The 7,298-nt window shown below is 34.4% G+C and overlaps 1 long non-coding RNA gene across 1 annotated transcript; it reads left to right on the forward strand.

Moving 5' to 3' along the window:
• The first annotated feature begins 299 nt into the window (after window positions 1–299).
• On the forward strand, window positions 300–3,298 carry LOC107485677 (uncharacterized). The gene is made up of 3 exons (XR_001591529.3): window positions 300–1,557; window positions 2,108–2,376; window positions 3,203–3,298. It is a non-coding gene; the product is annotated as an uncharacterized LOC107485677 (long non-coding RNA).
• The last annotated feature ends 4,000 nt before the right edge of the window (window positions 3,299–7,298 follow it).

Genomic DNA, 7,298 nt, shown 5'->3' on the forward strand with positions numbered 1-7,298 from the left:
CTATTCTCTTAATTGTAATATATTTCTGTCTTCATGCTATAAATACTCATTTTGTTAGTAATGCTTCTCACTTGAGTTGATGCTTCACTATTTTTTGAAATTCTCTGCTCTTCTAGCATCCCTTATCTCATTTGTTGAGGTAGCAGTAGGTGTAGAATTTTGACTTGTATTATGAGATGATATAGTAGTAAAATTAGGAAAAGTTAAAACAGTATGAGGAAATTGATTGTAAGTTGGAGATGGAGAATCTGCTTTGAATAATTCATGATAAGGAAATTTAGTTTCATCAAACAAAACATGCCTTGAAATCAAAATTATGTGGTAATTGATAAGGTGACATGTGATTAACAACTTTGGAAGATAATCTATTTACAGTTTTTAAAAAATTGTAATCTAGTTTTTGTTTATGTAGTAATTGGGACAAGGTTTGAAGGCTTATACTTATATCTTAAGTGCTATCCATTTCTATAAACACAGCCTACAGATTCCCATAGATTTCTGATTTGCTGTCTTTCTGCTTTATGCTTTCTTCGGCACTTTTAATCATCTTTCTTCTTATCAACTACAATTAAAAATTATAATATCAAATCTCAGATTCATTAATAAGACTTGCTGCTACCGATTCCAAACTTTGGGGCCTTCTTAATTAGTAATAATAGGAGTATTTATAATATCAAATCTCAGATTCATCTTGCTTGCATTTGCATAGTCTTGGCGCTTCTGAAAATGAGGTATTCGGATGCTCTTTTGCTTCAAGAATCATCATCATTTCAAACTCCAATTGTGAAGTGAAATCTTGTCTCTTTTTCTTTCCCATACATTTATATTGTTCTGTAACCACCTGAGACTAAAACAAGAAATAATAAAGTACAATATCATTGCTTCACGCTTTTTGTTTTTCTTATATTTGGATATATAGCCTTGATAGGAGCTACATGTGTTTGTGAGAAACTGAAGGGAATATAAAGGTTTTCTTCCTCATTGATTTGATTTTCTTTTTTTTTATCCCTCATTTGTATACTATATAGTATATACCATGAGTTGCCTATATTTTACTTGTCCCTTTTACATGGAAACATTGCATTGCAAGTAGCACCATGAATGTGTACTTTTATTTGTTATGTTGTGCTTAACGGTAATGTTTTACTTTTTACTCTCAATTTTAAAATGATTCCATTCACCTGCACAAAGCTCATGTGTATACCGTGTTTAATGGATCGCTAACTTTTAGCTGAAAAAAGTGTCACTGTCACATGCTCATTCTTGAAATGCGTGTAAGTGTAACTAGATCTTCCTTCAAGGGAGTTTTTGCACTTGCCTCTGCTTCAAATCGAACAAAATATTTACCTTGAGAACCCATTTCTGCTATTTCCTATAAAGAAATCCATAGTTTTGTTTGATTTATTAGCACTCAACCATTCCACTTTTTTTAATGTTTATAGTTTATGACTTCAAATCAATATACCATTATGCAGATATAGAAAAACTTTAAGGGACGATGAACAAAGATTTTAACAGGGTCGCTATTCTATAGCATCTGCAGTTCTGCTCTTAAAGGTGAGTGATTTAAGAGTCAAATTTTATTACTTCATTTTCTGTTTCAACTGGAACTGATGTCACCGACTGATTCTTTTTCTTTTTCTTGATATATATGTTTGTTTTTTTTTATTGTGTTAGAGGTGGATGCTTGATCCTTTACACTTGTGAGTTGCGTTACTCATTAGTGAAAGTAGCTTTTTGATGTTTCTCGATTAATTTGCATTCTAATATGGTATCAAAGCAAGTGTTGCTGTTTTTAATTGAAGGAAGGTGCTGCTGGTGCTCTTAACTTGAACTATTTCTAATGATTAAGTGTGGTCATGTCTCAGGTGGCATTATTTAAGTTAGGAGTTTCCTTGAACTATTTCTAGCTTTGCATTTTGTTCCCATGAGAGTAGGAGTTTCCTTGAGGAATATTTGGAGTGTTTCATGAATTAGAAGTGGCAAATTTGCTTCCCAAGGAACATATTTGTTTCTCAAAGATTCCCTTGCTGAATAAATGTGTCACCATTTAAATAAAGTTAGTAGTACAAACAAAGTGAGGGTATATATGTTGTTGTTCTTGCAGGTGATAGCCGTAGCAGTAGCAATTGGTGTTGAAATACATGCAATTTTTCATCTTTCTTGCGACTTCCTTCGCCTCCTTCGTGCAAGCCCTCAAAAGTACAAGCCACACCTTGGTTCAGGAGAAACAGGATTAAGCTTCCTAAACCACTCAACAGTCTAACTGGCTTCAATGCATTTTGGTACTCACATCATCTCTTTGTCATTGTCTATGCCTCGTTGATTGTTCATGGAATCAAACTTTTCTTTACCAAAGAGTGGTACGAGAAAACGGTTAGTAACTTCAATTCCTTTTCCTTTGTATAAATTGCACTGACACTTTCCTGAGGTTAAAGTTATATACAACACTATTTTTTTTAATGTTTGCATTGACTTTGTTAGTGTTGTGTTTATAAAAGAAATTAATACCACAGCTTACAATCTATAGAAATATTAAGTATTATATAACTTTAAATTGCACTAGAAATTCATTAAAAATTTAAAATATACTATTGCAAATAAGTAACTTTGAAATTCTGCTTCTTTATGTTGTGACGTCAATGTCAATAAGTTGCCACTGGTCATGTCTAGTTTGTATCAATCAGATGCATCTTGATCTGGTTTTCTGCAATTATCGCCTAAATTTTAATTAATTAGATTGATTCATTCTATTTGAATGTTCTCGTGGATGATAGTATCCTTAAATCATCCTTTTACTAGTTGGAGTTGTTGATAAATGTTGGTTTCAATGTAACCTTAGTGGCTCATGAAATGACAAGGAAAGAGATTAACTAATTTATCAAGATTTAAGGATGGCACTTGTTTATTACTTGTCAGTTAATGATTAAAAAGGTCAATGTACTATAGAGAAAGCACTACTTATAGATGCTATTATAATGCATATCATTTTGTTGGCATAATGGTTCATACTAAAGTGACTTTGAGGATTATTTTCCTCTAATATGCTGCCTTATTGCTAATGACATGGAATATGATGAATCAGGAATGCACTATAAGTTCTGGCGTGGATTGTTCTTTGGTTCCTTTTATTGTGATTTATGGACTTATCATGTATGATCATGCTATCACTTCATATTTTGATGGGTTTCTTATTGTGCAGGGGTCTGATTTAGATAGTTTATTAGAGTAGAATAATGTAACATCTTCAGCCAAAACAATTGTTGGCTCAACACCTCTGAAGCAGAATCAGCAGAATCAGAAGCATGAAGGTAGTGTAAGGATTATTAGAAGCACACTCTCAAACAAGGAAATGCGCAAAAGTCAGTCAGCCAGGCTTCAATCGGAGCAGGCAATACCAACATCTGATCTACAAAAAAAAAGACAACCACTTCGTCCTGTACATGTGCAATTGATTTTGAAGAAATTTATTTTTAGAGAAATAAATTTTATTTTTAGAGAAATAATTTGTATTATTCCCAAATAGAAGATCTTATGGCTGCTAATTTATTATGGCAACCGAAATTTTGTTTTAGGATAATTTTTATTATTTAAAGAATATTGGATTGTATTATTATATATTATTTTTATTTTATAATATTTTACTAATTTAATTAAAATGATAGGATTATATATATAATTATATTATTAAATATTAGGTTTTAGAAAAAAATTAATATATATTAAAAAAAACAGTAGTTATAGTATTAAAAAAAAAACAAATGACCTAAGGCTACACTTATAAAAAGTAGCAATGGTATACAATGTGGCTACGCTTTATAGGTGATGCAGTAGCGTTGAAAAGTGTAGCCTATTCTGGCAAAAATAGAAGCTGAAAAGCGTAGCCTTTGGTCCTGGACAGCATCACTTGAAAAGTGCACCCTATTCCCAAACGCCAAAAGCGTATCCCTTGGTGCAGAAAAGTGTAGCCTTTGAGAATAGGCAACGGCTGGATAGGAATCACCCCAAAAGAGACCTAAGGCTACACTTATATACAGTAGCTATAGTATACAAAAAAAAGGGACCTAAGGCTACGCTTATAAAAAGTAGCTATGATATACAATGTGGGTACGCTTTACAAGTGATGCAGTAGCGTTGAAAAGCGTAGTCTATTCTGGAAAAATGAAAGCTGAAAAGCGTAGCCTTTGGTCCTAGACAGCATCACTTGAAAAGCGTAGCCTATTCCCAAATGCCAAAAGCGTAGCCCTTGGTGCAGAAAAGCGTAGCCTTTGAGAATAGGCAACGGCCGAATAGGAATCACCCTAAAAAGCGTAGCCGTAGCCCAAAAAGCGTAGCCGTAGCCTAAGGCATCATTTTTTTTCACTTTTGGCTACACTTTTCAAGTGTACCTGAATGGGTGTTTTTCTTGTAGTGGCATTAGCAAGGATGAAGAAGAGGAACATTAGCAACATTATTTGAACAAAAAATTCAGAAATTAAAACTTTAAAAGTAAGAAGAAGAATCGAGCATTCAGAAACTAAACAGAGCCATCAGTAGCCAGAGCAAAATTAAAAGGACCATCAGAGTAACAAAACTTCAAACATTCACAGCAAACTTCAAACCATCAGAGTAACAGATCCAGAACCAAACTTTCAGAGTAACAAAACTTCAAACATTCACAGTAATTAGAAAATAGAGTAACAAAACATTCAGAACCAAACTTTAAGGACCATCAGCAACAGCAACAGATCTAGAATCAACCTTCAAATATTCAGAATAAAACTTCAAACCATCGACAAGAAGCAGTGAGCAATGGGCAACGACAGAGTCATCAATCATTATCAGTCACAGGTTCACAAGAACCCACGGCAAATTATTCAATAATTATTCAACTCAGTAACAAGTAACAACAACAAAGTTCACAACTTAACTAACAATAATTATTCATAATTATTCAACAAAGTTCAACGTTCACAGTTCAATTCACATTTCACTGTAACCAAAAATTATTCAATTATAGTTAAAAGTTATTAAAAATGCAAAGCATATTCAATAATCATGCAATGATTTCTGAATAAAGCTTAAAAAAATTAAAAAGACAAAGAAGAAAATAGCTCTGAGTCACTGACCTTCGATCACTGAGGAGGATAGATGGCAACAGAAGACGGCGACAAAATTATGGCCGCCGAGCACGAGGAAGAAGCGGCGCGCCTGCGACGGGGACCGCAAACAGATCAAGGACTTGGAGAACTCCCCTGACTGCGACGCACGAAGACTCGAGGAGACAAACCCCTGACTGCGACAGATGGCGACTGATAAACCCCATTTGTAGGGTTTATCTTGTGCTTAATTTAGGGGATTTTATAACCTTTTACCCACATTTATTCAATGAAATAGCATGGTTTTGTATATTCTCCTTTAATTGTGCTTAAGAGTGAAAACATACTTTTTAGGACTTAAAATAGCTAAATCTAATTCTCCTTGATTCCATTAGATGCCTTGATATGTTTGTTAAGTGACTTAAGGTTTAGGAGGCAAAGATTGGATCAAGGGAATGAAGAAAGAAAGCATGAAAAGTTGGAGAACTCATGAAGAAATGAAAGAACCGGAAAGCTGTCAAGCCGACCTCTTCGCACTTAAATGACCATAACTTGAGCTACAGAGGTCCAAATGATGCAGTTCCAGTTGGGTTAGAAAGCTAACATTTGGGACTTCGAAACGATATAAGATTTGCCATAGTTGCTACACGTATGGTGGCACGCACGCGTATAGTACGCGCACGCGCCGTTGCTGCCACCTGGTTCACTTAAAGCAAAACGTGGCCAGCGATTTTAGAAGCCTTGTGGGCCCAATCCAACTCATTTCTGATGCTATTTAACCCAAGGAATAAAGAGAGAAACACATGTTAGTTACCATTAGTTTAGTTTAGTAGTTAGAATTAGTTTCTAGAGAGAGAAGCTCTCACTTCTCTCTAGGATTAGGATTAGGATTAGGCTTAGTTCTTAGATCTAGATTTCAATTCACCTTCTTCTACTTCTATCTCTCAACTTTTTGTTGCTAGATTCATCTTCTTCTATTCTTTTGTTGTAATTTCCTTTATGTTGTTCTTGTGTTTTTGTTGTAGATCTACTTTTGTTTCCTTCTACTTTCTTCCAATTCAATTCAAGGTAATTCATAATAGATGTGTTTCTTTTGATTGTTGTTATTAATTCTTTTCAATAATTGTTGTTAGATTCTACTCTTGTTACCAATTTACTATGCTTTTCTTTTGTACCCTCCAAGTGTTTGATGAAATGCTTGGTTGGATTTTAGAGTAGAATTTTATACTCTTGGCTTGAAAAGGTAACTTAGGACCTCTTGAGTTACTAATGTCCATAGTTGTTAGTTTATTTTCATTGCCATTTACTTTCATGCTTCTTATCCAAAACCCCAAAACACATTTCTAACCAATAACAACACACTTTATTGTAATTCCTAGGGAGAACGACCCGAGGTTTGAATACTTCAGTTTATAAATTTTAGGGGTTTGTACTAGTGACAAACAACTTTTTGTATGAGAGGATTATTGATTGGTTTAGAAACTATACTTGCAACGAGAATTCATTTGTGAAATTCTATACCATCAAAAATCCAATCATCAAAATGGCGCCGTTGCCGGAGATTGCAATGGTGTTGTGTTATTGGTTATTGTATATATGTGAATATTGTGAATAGCTTGATTTTTGGATTGCTTGCTAGTTTTTGCTAGTCTTAGTATTTTGTTTCATTATTTCTTATTAGTTTTTGCTTCTTATTTTCTCTTGCTACCATGAATTCTCACCTTGGCTATGAGTGTAGTTACAATTATGTTGTAGGTGATGAGAACTTCAATGAGGATGTGTATCAAGGATGGAACAACCAAAGGTGGGAGGAGCCATATGCTTATGATCAATCCTCATGGCAACAACCTCCACCAATGCACTATGAAGAAGAGCCATTCTATGATGCATATCAATCCAATGGCTATGGTGAATCTCCTTGTGACTTTCAAGAACCACCACCATATGCCTATGATCCATATCCTCAACATAACTCCCAACCATACTCACAAGCCTCTTTTCACCAACCACCTTCATATGACCCTAATCCATATCTATCCTACCAACAACCATATGAGCCATATGAACCACATATAGAGCCACCACAATTCCAACATCAACATTTTCAAGAGCCACTTCCTCCACATTATTACCAAGATGAACCACCTCCAATATACGAAAATTTTCAACCACAAGATGAATTCTACCTTTCACCACAACCTCACATGGAAGAATACTCAT

This window comes from Arachis duranensis, chromosome 4 (assembly GCF_000817695.3).
Source record: "Arachis duranensis cultivar V14167 chromosome 4, aradu.V14167.gnm2.J7QH, whole genome shotgun sequence".
Classification (NCBI taxonomy): Eukaryota; Viridiplantae; Streptophyta; class Magnoliopsida; order Fabales; family Fabaceae; genus Arachis; species Arachis duranensis.